We start from the raw sequence: 19,173 nt of genomic DNA, 5'->3' as shown, positions 1-19,173 counted from the left end.
AAATTCCATGTTTCTACAAAAACTTCCTATCAATCAATGACGCAATAGTACAAAAATTGAGGTTATATCAAATCATTCAAACTTTAACCCCGACTTGACAGCCTTTGCAAATTCCAGGATCAGCACTCAAAACCGCCATTAAACATACGGCGGATCTATTACAACTCTAGAGGGGCCCCCTTGGAACATCCCGAAACACAAGTTACATAACACACTTTGTAGTAATTGTCTCGGTTACAATTGCACACGGGCTCACCTTTCTTTAGATCGTATTATCCACTTGTCCATTTGTCGTTTTAACAGCATCGCCAGCGTTCTGTTTCAACTCACACGGGGCACCATTTTCTACCGTATTTTCCGTTTCAGCACCGAGAGCCATTATCCTAACTTAAACACCGAAAAAGATTACTTTTGCTCCGCACGTGCACGCGACGCAAACCTCACACATCGAAAGTGTCGCCAGTGTTGCCGCAGCGGAAAATGACACACGATACAATGACACAGTTGACACCGACTGACACCTACTGACAGGCGGCGCACGAAGGACCAATCAGAAGCGAGATAGACGTTCCGTGCAGTATTCGGGTGAAATGTAGCAATGGAGTTCGAATTCGAATTTACGCGCGCGCGATTCTGACTATGGTGTGTTTATACGTTGAATTTTTCCGTGAAATTTTAAAGAAAATAAATGATGCTTAAAAAAGTTTTGACTTATTCAAAAATTTTGTCATTCACATTTTATTTTGGAAGTGACATGCGAGGATTTTGTGTTTTATTTTTGACAGGCGGCGAGCGGGAAATTTGAATCGGTAATGGAAAATTTAAGGTAGAGTGGAAATGAAATTAGTTGTAAGTGGCATTATGAGTAAATAATCAATACTTACCCCAGATTTCACAAAAAACACTTTGGTGTTCTCACCAGTAATTTTACACACTAATAACAAACCTTGAAAAAAATTATTTGTTAAATTAATTTTTGTAACTAGTGGTGTATGGCATCGTGCCTTAAGGCAAATTGCTGGAACTTCCTGTGCCATAATGAAATATTCGAGAAATTTCAAACGTTTTCAAATATATATTATTACAAATGCTGTAACTTTCATTATTTTTGCTATCTTGTTATATCTGGGCAAATCAAATGTAAATCATAAATCAAATTTATCTCCAGAACATTAACAATCGTCATTTCATTTCGAATTCAATTTAAAAAAAAAAAAATAGTTGCATAATTCACACAAAATTGAAAAAGTGCTCCGATATAGTCACAGTCTAAACGCATTTGCAAATGATTCTGTGCGGCATTTTCACTTATACTGTGCTTAGCTTGGCGCCATTTTTACATTTTTTAATAGTATTTTTCCACAAAATTTATAAAAACGCTCCGCATAGTCACATTCTAAACGCACTTGCAAAAATTTTTGTACTGGGTTGTCACTTAGACTGTGCTCAGCAGGGGTAGTCTTTCACATTTTATCAAATTTTAACTCGAAATTACATTTTTAAAATTTACATAAAATTGGAAAACTACTCCGGTATAGTCACAGTCTAAACGCATTTGCAAATAATTCTGTGCGACATTTTCACTTATACTGTGCTTACCTTGGTGGCATTTTCACATTTTTCAATAGTTTTTACAAAGTTGTAAAAGTTCTTTATAAACAATCTAAACGCACTTGGGTAAACATTTGTACCAGATTGGCGCTTAGACTGTGCTTAGCTTGGGTAATTTTTTTAATTTTTAATCCTAAATTGAAAAAATAATTTTTGAAAAAAAAAAAATAGAAACAAAATTTTTTTTTTACCAAATGCAATTATTTTGTTGAAACAAGCAGAAAGTTCTTTGAATCATTTAAATCGGACGCTTAGTTCATTCAAAAACTGCCATTTTTGGCACATTTAGCTCTGTATCTTCGAAACCGTTGGGCCTACCTTTGTCAAAAACTAATAAACACTTCTCCCAATCATTACTAATTGAATGTTTTTTGTATCATCAAACCGGATGCTCCGTTCTCTCAAAAACTCGATTTCCATTTTCTGCACTCTTCGCTCCGTATCTCCGTAACGGCTGGACCTGCCTTTGCCAAAAACTAATCGGCACATCTCCCTATTAATAGGAATCGAATGTTTTTTAAACCATTCAAATCGGTTGATCCGTGCGCCAGAAAACGTGGGCGAAAAATTGTGTCCAATTTTTCACATCCATTTTTTCTGAGGTATGCCAAAATGTTCAGAAACCTTGAAAACGTCGAGAAATGCAAAAATTTTCATTTTCGATTTTTGGCCCATTACTTCAACTACCCTACGGGAAATTAATACATAAGTTTAATCAATTAAATTTAAAATTCAGGTCTCTTACTCCAGATTTCACAAAACACACTTTGGTTTTTTCACCAACAATTTTACACACTAATAACATTTGAAATTTGATAACACACTAATACCTTTGAAAAAAAAATTTGGTAAATTAATTTTTATAAAAATGATTCCACGTGTAATAAATTCAAAAACAAACACAAACACTCATTTTCTCTCAACACATTTTTTTTCATAAATTTATTTTATTTTTTTCATAAATTTCTCAAATAAACTTAACGTTATAAATATAACTTTTAATGTGTTTATTTATTTCAAACCATTTTCAATTTCTACTTAATACGATTTTCTGCTAAAAAAATCGTCTTAACCGGAATTTTATTTCAAACAAGTTTCTTAATGAGTATTTCATTGAGTGCTACAAATATTGTGCATGATTCATATTTGTCACGATTAATTTATCTTATCTATATAGTATTCAAAAAAAAAACAAAAAGATAAAATTAGTTATATAATTTCTATTCAAACAATTCATTGATAATTAATTTAATTAAAATATTAATCGAGATTGAAGTAAATAACTAGTGGTGCGTGGCATCGTGCCTAGAGGCAACTTGCTGAAACGGAAACAAAATTTAAAAAAAAACTTTGCAAAACTTAGAATAAATTAGATTTTTGAGAAATTTTGAAATTTCTGAAAAAAATTGACTTTTAGAAAAATTTTATTGTTTTTATTAAGTTTTTTTAAGATTTTGAACATTTTTTTAAAGCAATCGCGCTGCATAGCTGATTTGGAGTCGAAATATCAAAGCGCGCAAGCGCCGCGTCGCAGACGGATGAACATTGGTACAGAACCCTCAGAAATGTACACAAAATTCATACTTATCCTTACAAACTTTATAAAATATCTGATAATACGATGTACATATGTCTAACGTTCATTTTTAACCACCAAATGTCGTTTTTTTTTTACTTTTTTCACTAGATCTCCAAAACCGCTAGACCTGCCTTACCAAAAATTTTACCAGTTCTTCATTTCATCAATACAAATAAAATATTTTTTGGATCATGCAAATCGTACGCTCCGTTCTCTCAAAAACTCGATTTTTATTTTTTGCACTCTTTGCTGAGTATCTTCGAAACGGCTGGACCTGCCTTCGCTGAAAACTAATCAGCACGTCTCCTTATCAATAGAAATCGAATTGTAAATGAATCATTCAAATCGGTTGATTCGTGTTCCCGAAATCGTCTACAAAAAATTGTATCCGCATATACATACATACATACTGTTAACAAAGAATTGCTGAATGATGACACACAATCCGTGTCGAAACGTATATTTTAAATAAATATTTTGTATTTATTTGTTTCTTTTATTTCGACGACTGGCTGAAAATCATATCAAGACATGTCTCAACGTCGAACAAAAAATCTGTGAAGCGTAAAGATATGCAGAAATTTCCATTTTCGATTTTTTTTTTTGCGATTACTATAACTTACTCTATGCGAAATTAATAATTAATAAATTAAATTAAATAATTTATCTATAAAAAATTTCCATTTATTTATTTTTTTGTAATTTTTCCAGTTTGTTAAATGTCCTTTAGGAATGTGTGTCATCATTCAGCCACTGGCAATCTACAATAGTAGATTGTAATGATTGTAATTGTTCTTACATTGGAGTAAGTTCTCAATATATTTGCAAGAGAATAAATCAACATATTTGTAATTCAAAAAATCCAAATCAATATAAGACAATGTTTTCCGAACATATCATTAGTTTAAACCATACTTTTAATACAAAAAATCATATTATTTTACATAAGGAAAAAAATGGCGACCTCAGAAAATTTGCTGAATCTGTAATTATCTTTAGCACATAACTCTTATCATAATAATAATAATAATAATGTCTATTTTTATAAAAATACTTGTTCAAATCTTTGACTCTTGTTTTTCAATTAATGCTAGTTTAATTTTTTGTGAGTGTTTTTCCTAGTGTAGTATTTATCAATTTTTTACTTGTTTAATTTATTTTGATCTATAATATATTTTAAATTTAATCCTTTAAAACTTTATAAAAATTCTTTTAGACATTGTATAAATTTTGTAAAAATTGCTGAATGATGACACAAATACCGTGTCGAAACTTTAAAATCCATACGTTTCGGCTAGCATCTTAGCCATCATTCAGTGGTAATCAAATTAACTATAAAAATTGAAACTAAATAAATTATATGTAAGAAATTTTATAGAAAAACAATAATAATAACAATAAATCCATGGATTAATAATGGTTTCACATGCTATATTAGGATACAAAATTGTAAGTGTTTTATTATTATTATTTTTCTATAAAATGTCTTACATATAATTTATTTAGTTTCAATTTTTATAGTTAATTTGATTACCACTGAATGATGGCTAAGATGCTAGCCGAAACGTATGGATTTTAAATAAATAAACTTTTAAAAAAAATTCTCATACTATTTTTATTGACGTTACGCCCGAATTTTAAACTCAAACATATATATATATATATATATATATATATATATATATATTGTTTTTTATCATTATTTTTATAAAAAAACATAATTAAAATAAGAGAATATTTCATAAATTAAATAATCCAAACAAAAAATTCAATATATTTCAAAACCGAAATAAGCAAAACAGAAAACAAATAATAAAAAAAAAAATATACAACAAAAAATATATTTATAAAATAAACATTGCATCCAGTGATTTTCTTTATAAAACCACTTTTATCTAAATCTTTGGAAGACGTTTAAGTTTACACTTATGTAGTAAATATAAAGAAACGGCTCGGCCGATCGTGTTTTAAAATTAATGCACACGAGTCCTTAGAAATAGAGTCAAACGATTCAGAATGACTAGAACCACAAAACAAAAATAATTCATTATAGTAATACTGTCAACTAAGGTAAAGTTTTTTTTAGTAATTTATATATAATCTAGAAGTGCTTTGTCTTTATTTCTGCAATTAAATCTAAAACTGCTTGAAAACAGTGCTTGTACCCCTTAGATGTTAAATGTAAATAATCATACATCATCTCTCGCGAGATGAGTCCTTTATTATCCACAATATTTTTATGAATAGCAACGACATGTATACGTTTCCTCTCAAAATTCCTTTGTTTAAATCGAATCATATATCCATTAACTTGACTCAAAACATCTCGCTGATCATTAGGTTCCCTGCCTCTCGGCAACATAGTGGGTAATATAATATGAGCCTCTGGCAGATGCTCTTCGATATAATACACACAGTTCATGATTCCTTCGTATATATCGTAAGGTTTACAACGTTCGCTGTTATTAGTGCCTACTAACAAGACGACTATTTTGGTGTTTTTGTTGGCAAATTCTCCATTGTGTATTCGGTAAAGGACATTCTCTACTTTATCACCACCTATGCCAAAGTTGGCGGCGTTTAGGGCTTCGAATTCGGTCCATATGGGGTGTTTGAGCAAGTTGGCGATTAAGGAGTCTCCTGTGAGGATTATGTCGTGGTCAAAGGGGACTTGTTGGAGGTTGTTTTGGTGCTTCTCGCACCAGGTGAGGAAAGTTCTTTGTTTGGGGACTGTGCAGGGGTTGATAATGGTCTCAAAATCGTGGTAATTGGAATCATTGGAAGGATTTGAGTCATTCTGATGGTGCCAATTGTCCTCGAGAGGGTTTGACTCATAATTATTTAAGTTATTTTCATTCTGCTGGTGCCAATTGTCTTTGGAGGCAGTGCAATGCGGGTTTGGCTCATAATTAGTTGAGTTATTTTCATCCTGCTGGTGCCAAGTGTCCTTTTTTATTTGTTCAGATGGATTTATAGGAATGGAGACTTTATCATAGTCAAATTTAAATGGTTGTAAGTTATTCAAACGCTTCTGAGGCCAATTAGGTTTTGTTTTTTGTGCAGAGATGGTCCTTTTTTTTAACTGCATCAGGATTTCTTTGTGAATCAAGTCAGAATGTTTTAAAGTATTATTTTTTGGTCTTTGATCAGAGACTGTGTTTGTGTTTATCCCAACATTGTGGTCATCTTTAGAATGTTTTGGGTGATTCTCATGATTTTGATGCCAAACGTCTTTTGGTCTTTGCTCCTCTGGGTCTTTTGTGTTTATACAAATATTGTGGTCAATCTTAAATTGTCTTAAATTGATGCAATTTGATGTATTTACCCCAATAGGAACAACATTCTGGTCATCTTTAGAATGTTTTAGGCGATTCTCATGATTTTGATGCCAATCGTCTTTTGGTCTTTGCTCAGAGACTTTGGTCTTTTGTGTTTATCCAAATACTGTGGTCAATCTTAAATTGTCTCAAATTGATGCAATTTTTTCTCTCCTTGTGAACATATGTATTTACCCCAACATTGTGGTTGTCCTCAGAATGTATCAAGTTATTTTCACAATTGTCTTTTGGTCTTTGCTCAGAGACTGCATTTGTGTTTATCCCAACATTGTGGTCATCTTTAGAATGTTTTAAGCCATTCTCATAATTCTTAACCCAATTTACCCAATTGTCTTTTGGTCTTTGCTCCTCTTGGTCTTTTGTGTTTATCAAAATATTGTGGTCAATCTTAAATTGTCTTAAATTGCATGTATTTACCCCAATGGAAACAACATTCTGGTCATCTTTAGAATGTTTTAGACAATTCTCATAATTTTTATCCCAATTGTCTTTTACTCTTTGCTCAGAGACTAAATTTGTATTTATCCCATGGTCATCCTCACAAATTTCAATTATTCTCATCCTTCATAAATTTCATTTTTCTTCTGTCTCCAATTGTTAGTCCTTTCCTCAGTGCTTATACTAATCCGAATAGGATTATCACTGTGTATTAATCTACTATCAATCTTCCGTCTCCAATTGTCGTCAGTTCTTTCCTCGTTGTATCTTTTTATCCGAACAAGGTCCAAGTTATCCTCATTCCTCAGACGCCAATTTATCCTCCCAGTATTTTCATACATAATTATACAAAATATACGAGAAAATAATTTAACCTAGAAATTAAGTATACTGAATGTAAGTAATAGGGTAAAAAATACTTGTGAATCAACTATAAATAATAAGTAATAAATTATGAAATGAAAGGTAAAGATTTATGAATAAATCTTTAATTTTCCTAAACGTTTCGACATAAAATTTTGTGTCATAAATAAGTAAATATGAGACTTTGTGTCTTACATCAATAAATATGCACAAACAATATATATATATATATATATATATATATATATATATATATAATTTAGCTTCAACAAAGAGATTTTTTTTTATTTATAAATGTAGAAAAGTTGTGTAAGAAAAATAATTAAGATAAAATACAAAATATTTTTGCAAGAGTGACTTGTAATTACAAAAAGTTCTGAAGCTCAAAATCAAATTAAATAAATTATATACACCTCCATATGTGTAATTTATTATCAAATTTTTAGTTAGACAATGGCAAAACTTGAAAATTAAAATTAGAGAGTAAAATAAAGGTTATGCCTTTACAAAAAAATTGAAACTATATATAAATAGATGATAATTTTTATTCTATGAATGACACTCATTTAATAAATATGCTTGATTAGAAACCAAGACAATATTAGTATATGATACTTCATATAAACATTTCTCTCTCTCGATTTTTACGTTCAGAAGGGATAATTAAAGGGTCCTACACTTAGACGTAAGGGTGCTGTTTTTGGCATTTAATTTAATGGCGCAAAATTTGAAATGAAAATTAATCAATTTCAATTATCGGATATTTCTAACTAAATTTGGTATTACAATCGTATTATGTTTTGTAATAATACAATAATAGCAAAAATATACTAGACATTATTATATTATAATAAATATATAATCAAATCAAAATAGAAATCAACAAACAATCTGTGGGTTTAAATATACATCACACCTAATATACTGGAATAATTTCTACACTTTTTTTACTTATTAATATAAATATTTAGTGAAATTTAGTTAATAATGCATTATAGTGTCCGTTCATTACATCGTCTGTCATTCTAAACTCCTATTTCATTCTTAAGCAATTCATTTTCTTCTAAGTATATTCAGATCTCTGTAAAGTGGTAATCCAAATTTGAACATTTGGAAAATTCTAAATATTTTGTCTTTCTTGTAGAAGCTTATACTTGATTTTTTACATAATTTCCTACAACTGTTTTTTTTTCCCTTAAGTATAATACGATTAGACTAATCTGTTAATGCACTATGTAGTATTTTGTGTTTGAAACTGTTATAGATGTTGTCAAAAGGCTATGCATTTTTGAGTAATGAAATTTTTCAGAAGAATCACAATTTGTCAACTGACACAAAAATAACACTGACGTTTCATAAAACATTTGACAATACTTTTTCATCAACTAGTGCTAGTATATAAACTCATGACAAATAATATTAATTGTTTGTTATTAACAGATACCACGATTATAAGCAAATAAATAAAACAGATATGTGTAAATCGAGTAAAGGCTTGGTGAAAGGACTCACCATATCCGAGAAGGCAACATCAGACATAAATTATTGTATAGTTTGTTGTAAAGGAAAGCAAACTAGATTGCCATTCAAACACAAAGGATCAAGAGCAGTAAAAATTCTAGAAAATATTGAAGATGTACCTAGCAAGAACCCAATAGAACCAGTAGTGAACAGTGTTTCAGTGGGGGTTAATGAAATGCAGCCTGTAACGGAAGAAAAGAATCAAAATGCTGGCAATGCTTCTATGAACAAAATGTTATAGAAACACAAAAGTCTAAAAGAAAAAGAAAGAAGAAAATGTTTGATGATCGAGAGGCCGAGTGCATGGCAATGACAGGTGCTTCCAAAGATGCGATATAATTAAAAGGTTTGTTATTGGAATTAACGGATGTAGATGAGAGTGTATGAATTTACAATGATAGCAAATCAGCGCAAAAACTCTCATACAATCCAGTTTTTCACAAAAGATCAAAACACATTGATGTAAGATATCATTTCATCAGAAAGCAATCACAGATGGTGTAATCGATCTAAAGTATGTGCAGACAAATGATATGCCTGCTGATATATTCACAAAGTGTTTAAATGTACATAAACACTGAAATTGAAAATTTTAAGGCTGTTAGGTATGAGTACACAAGTTGTTTAGTATAGTGGGGGTGTTGCAGTTTGATACTAAACACTCTATGCCTACTCTATGTTTATGTATATATGTTTCTCTTTTGTTTTATGTAAAACAAGTGATTGTTAATAATAATTTTAATGCATGTGATTAATTAAAGAATATATAATCAGTCAGTCTGTTTTTATCCTTCTGCATGAACGGTTGTATTATTAATAACATAAATTCTACAAAATTTGCGACTACAATAGGACCCCTATCTAACCCTTCTGAACGCGAATTTTGTTCTGAGATAATAGACCCTAATAGGAAATATATTAATATTTACTTTTTCGTTCATTGTGTTGGTTTTTCATCATATTAAAAACTGCTACAAATGTTTTTTTATAGTAATTTTCTGTGTATCACAGTTTTTTCATATAAATGTGGAATTTTTTGACTTAAACGGTTTTTATGAAATCTAACGGGGTATAGATGTATTTATTTATTTTACATATTGACATAACCTCAAAAAATAAATAAATAAATTATGGTCTGTCATGCGTTTAATCGACGTGCATATAGTTAGCAGCAAACATAAAGTATTTTTAACTACAATTTCTGTCGTAAACATAAACCTAATACTTCTGCGAATGAATAGAATAATTTTTATCATACCTATCTGACATGTAATCCAACTTGATATATTTACAAGTAATTATGATATCTATTTGATAAGATAACGTTATCAGTTATATATAAACTCGCACAAATGTAGAAATTGCTATAGTAGTGTGCAAAACTGTAGGTTTTGCGTATATTATCAAAAACAAAACAAAAACGAACAAAAATTTAATTCACTAGTGCGCCGACATTTGCATTTTTGTGTTTTTTTATTTTTACTACTACTACTAGTGTGAAGTGGTGTGCGCGCGCACAAGTAAACACACGCGAAGTTCGCCGCTGTCAGTGGTTCGCGCAGTTGTCGAAAGTGCTAGCACTCTGTACTGTTCGTGTCGTTCAATGTTAATGGTGGGCTAAAGTGTAACAAAGTTATCGCGTCACGCCCAGTGTTCGATGTTTTTAACAATAAAAGTGCATCAAAACAGTCTCTAAACGCATTACAAATGCCTCCAAACAATACAACAATCGATACGAGACCCGAAGTATACGATATAATCAATCTAAAGTCTGAAACAGTTACAAAAACGGGCGATGAAACAGGACAGTCCGCGGACATTGATGTGCCCGACAATGGCGACGATGAAAATCTTGACATGAAAATCGAAGCGGACCGACTGAAAACATTCGAAAGATGGCCAGTGAGCTTCATAAGCCCCTCGGTACTAGCCAAATCGGGATTCTATTATATGAAAGTCGACGACAGAGTCAGATGCGAGTTCTGCAAAGTTGAAATTGGCAGATGGGAACAAGGTGACGACCCCTCCGTCGACCATCAACGTTGGGCTCCTAATTGTCCATTCCTACGCAACAGGCCTGTAGGAAACGTGCCAATAGACCCTCCGAGCACGTCCCCGAGACCCGGACCGAGCTACGACGTATGCGGGCCTTTGACCATACGTCCCAACGCCGTTCCAGAAAACCAAAACCTAGGCCTACCTGTCACCAAGGGCCCTGAATACCCCCAGTACGCCACTGAAGCAGCACGCTTAAGATCTTACTCCCAATGGCCAAGCAGTTTAAAGCAACGTCCAGGAGAACTAAGTGAAGCAGGCTTCTTCTACACAGGCCACGGAGACCGTACCCTCTGTTTCCACTGTGGTGGTGGTTTAAAAGACTGGGAACCCGAGGATGCTCCTTGGGAACAGCACGCACGATGGTTCCCAAAATGTGTATACGTGCAACTCATCAAGGGCAAAGAGTTCATCAGCAAAGTAGCAGCTACAATGACTGCCATACTAACCGCCAACGAAGCCCAAGCCTTGGAAACAACCCCAAGCATTGTGAGTGTTGTCGAACCCAAAGCAGACAGTGTCACCCCTGAGCCTGTCGTGGAAAAGAACGATACCACAGCGTCTACAACTCCAGTGTCGGAGGACAAATTGTGTAAGATTTGTTATATGGAAGAAAAGAATGCTGTTTTTGTACCTTGTGGCCATGTCGTGTCCTGTATAAAGTGTTCGCTGTCAGTAAAAGAATGCCCGTTTGCCGAAGACCATACACAGGAGTTATGAGAGTATTTTTCTCTTAGACTATATAATAGAAATATATTTTTTAATTGTAACCACCCTTCGATCAGAGCCGATCTCCGGCTTTTGATGGTCGGGGATCGGCTTGAAGAAATATATTTTTATTATATAGTCCATTTTCAACAAATTCACCGTGTATATAAAAATAAAGTAACATTTATGTTTTCCAAGCTATTTACTATGATGAAGGTTTTACTAAAATATAATGCACTTGTAAAATGACGTACTAATAGTAGATACAAAGAGCATAATAATTAAAATATTAAATAGTAGTAATTAAGATTTACAAATAGCTTATTAAATTCAATATGCTAATAATTTATTTTTTGTACCGTTTTATTAAATTATGTAAAATTAATATGTAATCTGAGATCAAATTAAAATAAAATTGAATCATAAAAATATATAATTGGCATCTTTAGGAAATATTTATAATCATCCCTTTCATAACATTTAATTTTTGGTCATATTCAGATAGCATTAACGAAGACTGAAGAGGCCTTATATAAATAATTTACAATTATTATATAATGCATTTTGCTGTCAGCTGTTTTGTTTAACAATGATTTAGTAATTTTATAATTATTAAAATTCCTGATACATTTTTATAAACAAAAAAACTAGTAAGTATTAGGTTGCCTTAATGCATGTTGCATAAATTTTTGAAATTTTCTTTCATAAATATTAATAATTTTGATCTGAGATTTAGTTTGCTCATTAGTAGAGTTTCTTTTTCTTCAAATTTTAGTTTACTTGTCAGTAGAGTCCTTTTTTTAATTCGAAATGCAATTTGCTTATCTTTCAGTTTTGATTGAAAATGGGATTTTGCTCATCAGTACATTTCCTTTATTGTTTAAATTCAAAATGCGATCTGCTCGTCTGCTGCTTTTTTATTTTTTATTTTTTTAAATTTTTATTGTCAGTAGAGTCCTTTTATGTTTTAAGCCAAAATATGATTTTACTCGTCAGTAGAGTTCTATTTTTTCTCTTATTTTAGTTTGCTCGTCATTATAAGTAAAAATTTGATTTTAATTGTTCGTCAGTAGAGTCCTTTTTTGTTATGATTCAAAATGTGATTTTACTAATCAGTAGAGTCCTTTTTAAATTCGAAATACGATTTGCTCGTCAGTAGAGTCCTTTTTTGTTATGATTCAAACGCAATTTGCTTGTCGGTAGAGTCCTATTACATTACAATTTTAAATTTAATTTGTTCATCAGTAGAACCCTTTTTTGTTATGATTCAAAATGTGATTTTGCTAATCAGTAGAGTCCTTTTTTAAATTCGAAATACGATTTGCTCGTCAGTAAAGTCCTTTTTTAAAAATCGAAATGCAATTTGTTCATCAGTAGAGTACTTTTTTGTTTTGATTCAAAATGTTATTTTACTTGTCAGTAGAGTTCTTTGTTTCTCTTATTTTAATTTGCTCGTCATTATAGTTACTCAAAAGTAGAAATTTTGTTTTAGTTTGCTCGTCAGTAGAGTCCTTTTTTGTTTTGATTCAAAATGCGATTTGCTCGTCAGTAGAACCAAAATGCAATTTGCTCGTCAATGGAGTTTTTATCTTATTTTGGGTTTGCTCGTCAGTAAAGTTCCTTTATTGTTTTAATTCAAAATGCAATTTGCTTGTCAGTAGAGCTCCTTTTTGATCTTATTTTAGCTTGTTCGTCAGTAGAGTTCCTTTTTCCTTTTATTTTAGGTTGCTCGTCAGTAGAGTTCCTTTTCTTGTAGCATAAGAATGATAATTTGTTTTTAGTTTGTTTGTCATTTCATAATTTTTGTTAAAATTAATGAATTCAGTTTTAAAAGTCGATGTTCGATTTGCTAGTCCGTAGAGTTTTTTTCTAACTATTTAGAAATTAAAAAATTGCAAAATTAACAAAAACTTTAAAAATTAACATTACATATTTGTATATCGATTGTCAGGACAGTTTTTTTTTTTCTAATTTACTAATGTGCATTTATTATTATTTTAGTTTTTGTGTTAATTTCCTCATCAGTAGAGTCCTTCGAAGTGTTTAATTTTAGTTCGCTGGTCAGTAGAGTTTCTTTTCTTCTCCTATTTTAATTTGCTTGTTAGTAGAGACCATTTTTAGCTAAACAAAATTTAAAAAATCAACAAGTGGGAGGGTGAGGGCAAAAAAAATCCTTAAAAAATCGATCACGTGATTAATGGGCATTCCCTAAAGTCGGTGGAGAAAAGGAACTCTACTGAAGAACAAACTAGATTTCCAAGTGGTGAACGAGAAGGGACTCTACTGACGAGCAAACTAAATTTCTCCAAGTAATAAACAGGATAAATTAAATAAAATACTTCGTAAATAGGCATCCATCTTAAAATAATAAAAAGGGAAATAGAACAAATATTTTTGATATACGTTTCGAATCCTCATTCGACTCTTCTTCTATGAACAAAAATGCAAAAAATGTAATAATAATATAAAAATATATTTAAATTTATCATAAAATGAACAATGTAAATATTATCAATAAAATAAGGTAAAAACTAGTGATAAAAATTACATCAACCAGAACAGAAAAAATTTAACTATATAAAAAAATATTATTATGTAACTTTTTGTTCACTGAAGAAGAGTCTAACTGAAATTCGAAACGTATGGATATCTATTAAAATCATTTCAAGAAACATATTTGAATTTTCTTCCCACATTTACTGCTGAATGGATAAGAAGTGTTTTCTTTAATCAACATTCAGAAATTTATCGCTTTTAATGATTAAAATCATCATTTTTGCAAAAAAGAAATTTCCATTTTGAAATAATATATGTATATCGATTTACGATGAGGAATTTTATCGCAGTCGTATTATTTATTATTATTAAGAGAGAGCATGTGATGCGATAAAAATGTGATGACGCCATGAATTTAATTATTTTATTGACAATGATAAAAATGTTGCCAAGCGAAATAAATAATTGCACATTCATACATATACATAAACAGGGCCGGATTTAGAAATTTGGCGCCCTGGGGCACTGAAAAAAATGCCGCCCCATCCCTGATATGTTACTTAAATTGTTTTTATATATTATTCCTGTACCAAAAATTAAAATTAAAAAAAAATTAATATTTTTTGAAAACTTAAAAAAAAAATCAATTTTTGAACATTTTGAGTTTTTTTTATATTTTGAAATTTTTCGCAGCGCGATTGCTTTGAAAAAAGTTCATAATTTTCAAAGAATTTCAATATACATATAAAAAAAAGTTTTTTAAAGGGCATTTTTCATTTTTCTGAAAATTTTAATGCTCTTTATAAAATGTTTTTTTCAGAAAGATAAGTTTCAGTAATTTGCAGTGATTAATCGTCACTAGTTTAATTTTTTTTTCGGCGCTATAGGGTTGAAAGTGCACAAATTTGTCGTTCTAAGAGAGCTCGAGATTTGAAGAACATATTTTTCTTAAACTTTCAGCTCGTTTACGAAACATTGTATTAGCCAAATTGCCAAATTTGATAATAACTTGTTAACCAATTTGATAATTTATGTTCGGAGAGGGAGTCAAAGAAAAATAATAAATTTTAATAATCGTCTATTTGAATCCAAATTTTGCATTGCATTCGTAGTATGTTTTATATACATTAACAAAAGTTAACTATATTTTTTGAAATGAAAAACGTTATTAAAAAAATTAGTTGATTACATTGTATAGCATTTTTTCTCACTATCCAAATTTTGCCGCCCCCGAAAATCTGCCGCCCTGGGCAGTAGCCCCGACTGCCCCTACTGTAAATCCAGCACTGTACATAAATGAAATATATATATATATATATATATATATATATATATTTGTGTGTGTGTGTTTTCGTACATGTTCACGAATGTAAATATTGACGAATTTTCAAGTATTGTTTTTGTTGAAATTAGAATTAGATTTTTAAATATTTGAAATAACTAGTGGGGCGCATGGCATCGTACCTTAAGGCAAATTGCTGGAACTTCCTGTACCAATTTTTTTTTTTTTTTAAATTAACATTAACATAACAGATTTGAAAAAATAGATTTTTGAGAAACAATAAATTTTTGACAAAAATTTACTTTTTTTTGAAAAAAAAAAGACAAGAAAAATTTATTTTAAAAAATTTTGGAAATTCTGAACTTTTTTTCAAAGCAACGGAGAGTTAACAATTACTGGTAAAACGGGAGTTCCCATATGCCCAAAAAGTAGAATGACAAAAATAAAAAAAAATCGGGAAAAAAGGATATTTTTCCAAAAAAAATCCCCCATTTTTTTTCTAAATTTTCAATTTTTTTTTCGAAAATTCCTTTTGCCAAAAAAATTCCAAGTATGTTTTTCCCAATTTTTTTTTTTTCTAAAAAAGGTGAAATTTAAAATATTGAAGATAGGAGTAATATATAGTTTACTATCAGGAATAATATATTAAGATTTTAATTTCATATTAAAAATAATTCCTAATTTGCTTTTCAATTTTTTTCTCCAAAAATTTTTTTTTTCTAAAATTCATTTTGCCAAAAAATTTTTTTGAAATATTTTTTCTAATAAAAAAGGTGAGAATAAAAATATTGAAAATAGTAGTAATAATATAATTTGCTAAAAATATCAGGAATAATATATTAAGATTTTAATTCTATATTGAAAATAAATCTTAAAAAAATTTCCTTTTTAATTTTTTTTTCTCCAAAACATTTTTTTTCGAAAAATGTTCCAAATTTTTTGGAAAATATATTCTGGCAAAAAAAAAATCGATATATTTTTTATCTAAAAATGTTTTTTTTTCTAAAAAAAAGGTGAAATTAAAAATATTGAAAATATTAGCAAAAAATATATACTTTGCTAAAAAATATCAGGAATAATATATTAAAATTTTAATTCCTTCTTTGATGAAAATAAATCTTTAAAAAATTCCTTTTCATTTTTTTTTTCGAAAATTCATTTTGCCAAAAAAATTTTTCGAAATATTTTTTTTTAAAAAAGGTGAAAATAAAAATACTGAAAATTTATAGTAAAAAATATAATTTGCTAAAAATATCAGAAATAACATATTAAGATTTTCTTATTGAATTCAAATCTGAAAACAACTGTTTGCTAATAATTTCAACAGCAAACAAAAGTGAAGAATGCATATGCAAATAAACGCAACAAATTTAAATAATTCCATAAGAAAATAACATCTATCCAAAATGAATCATGCTCTCCTAAAACCATTCAAGGACGCCTGCCTGGTGCATAAATATTTATTCCAAAATCAAAATCAACAGAAACTGTTCCAGGAAACATTCATTCGTCCATTGTCGATTATATTCCACTAAACTATTTTCGCACTAAATCCGTCCTTGACGACGTCATCAGTGCGAAAAATATCCCACGAATGATGAATCATCATACAACTATTCAAATTAATTACATGTTTGTTGTTTATTTCAAATTCGCAGTACGTGTCAATGGGTCAAATAAAATAAAATACGTCTGGAAGTGATGCAACTAAAAATACAAATTGAACTTTAGATTGTAATTATCAATTTCTCGAAGGAGAAGTTTGTTTTTGATGGAAAATTACATTTGTCAATTCTGTTTCTCTACGTTTTGTATATGTGTAAATTAAGGGTGGTCCTTAACATATACATTTTCGAATTTCCTTGCTCCCAAAGGTTGAAATGGTTCCAAATTGATAAAAAACAATTCTCTGAAAGTTTTAGCTCTTAATATTAACGTTTAGATAGAGCGCAATTCAATCAAAGTTTTGTATGGAAATAGCATGAAAAAAATTTCAAATATTTTGCAGAGCGTCGAATTTTCAATAAAAAAAATGACACGAATTTTCATTTTTAATTCATTTGTCGCTGATAAGTTATACCTAAAAGTGTTTTTTTTTCAATTTTCAACATTTTTTCCATGTTATTTCCATACAAAGTTGCGCACTATCTAAATGTTAATGTTAAGACCTAAAACTTTCAGAAAATTGTTTTTTATCTGTTTGGAACCATTTGAGCCCTTGGGAGCAAGGAAATTCGAAAATGTCCATATTAAGGACCACCCTAGTGTAAATAACTGACTTAATTAAAAATCAGATTTGTCTATTTAGGAAATTCAATTCAACTGCTCATTTCGACAAAGTTAAAAAAAAAAATTAAACTAGCTGTAAGTGGAATTCTGTCTTAAGGCAATTAAGGCATCGTGCCTTAAGGCAAATTGCTGGAACTTCCCGTACCAAAAATTATTATTTTTTTAAAACAATTAACATTTTTGAAAAAAAATTACTTTGAAAGAATAAGATTTTTGAGAAACTATAAATTGGACAAAAAATAACTTTTCTTTGAAAAAAAAATTTTTTTTAAAAAAACATTTTTTTTTTGAAAAAATTTTTTTTTTCTGTATTTTGACATATTGTAGAAGATCTGAAATTTTTTTGAAAGCAATCGTACTGCTTTAACTGCATAGGGACAAAATATAAAGCGCGTAAGCGCCGCGTCGCTGTCTAACGCATAAGCATTGGTACGGAACCCATAGAAATGTTAACAAAATGTATACTTATTGTTAAAATCTCTATAAAATATCTGATAATTTGATGTGCATATGTCTAATGATCATTTTTGACCGCCAAATGGCTCATTTTTTTACTTTTTTTTCCTCCATATCTCCGAAACCGCTAGACCTACCTTCATGAAAATTTTATCGATTCTTCACCTTGTCAATACAAGTGAAATGTTTTTTGAATTATTCAAATCGGACGCTCCGTTCTCTTAAAAACTGAGTTACCGTTTTCGGCACATTTTGCCCCGTATCTTCGGAACGGCTAGACCTGCCTTCGCCAAAAACTAATCAGCACGTCTCCTTATCAATACGAATCGAATGTTTTTTGAATTATTCAAATCGGTTGATCCGTGTTCCCGAAATCGTCGACGAAAATTTGTATCCGCACATACATACACACACGCACATACATACATACATACATACATACATACATACATACACACACACACACACACACACACATACATCCATTTTTTCTAAGGTATGCCAAAATGTTCAGAAACCTTTGAAACGTAAAGATATATAAAAATTTTCATTTTCGATTTTTTTGCGATTACTATAACTTGCCCTACGGGAAGTTAATTAAAGCACTTTTCATCAAAAAGTAATAACATTTTAGCATGTTCTTTACAACTATTAATCACTATCCTAAAAATTAACTAAGGAGCCATCCATTGATCACGTGATCGATTTTTGTGGATTTTTGGAACCCTCTCCCCCCAAACGTCACGTGCATTTTTAACTTCCCGTAGGATAAGATATTGTAATCGTCCAAAAATCTAAATTGAAAATTTTTGCATTTCTCGACGTTTTATAGGTTTCTGAACATTTTTAAGGGCCATACCTCAGAAAAAATTGATACTTGTTTTGACAAAACAATTGCTTCTGAGGATAAAAAATTATTTTTATTTTCTATAAAATATTTTTGTAATTTTGGATTAAAAAATTGAAAAAATTACCCAGGCTAAGCACAGTCTAAGCGCCACTCTGGTACAAATGTTTACCCAAGTGCGTTTAGACTG

At 30.2% G+C, this 19,173-nt stretch overlaps 1 protein-coding gene and 1 pseudogene across 1 annotated transcript in view; one reads left to right on the top strand and one right to left on the bottom strand.

Moving 5' to 3' along the window:
* Positions 1-453, bottom strand: part of LOC113384954 (clustered mitochondria protein homolog) — a 47,530-nt gene extending 47,077 nt beyond the window's left edge. Inside the window, 1 exon segment of the mRNA XM_026622734.1 lies at positions 257-453. The gene's annotated coding sequence lies outside the window, so the exon portion shown is untranslated.
* A 9,960-nt stretch (positions 454-10,413) lies between these two features.
* LOC113384685 lies at positions 10,414-11,998 on the top strand (annotated as a pseudogene).
* The last annotated feature ends 7,175 nt before the right edge of the window (positions 11,999-19,173 follow it).

This window comes from Ctenocephalides felis, unplaced genomic scaffold, assembly GCF_003426905.1.
Source record: "Ctenocephalides felis isolate EL2017-DRISC unplaced genomic scaffold, ASM342690v1 CF-g0.4_SCAFFOLD_03571, whole genome shotgun sequence".
NCBI classification, from domain to species: Eukaryota; Metazoa; Arthropoda; class Insecta; order Siphonaptera; family Pulicidae; genus Ctenocephalides; species Ctenocephalides felis.
This window is presented reverse-complemented; position numbering and strand designations above follow the sequence as displayed.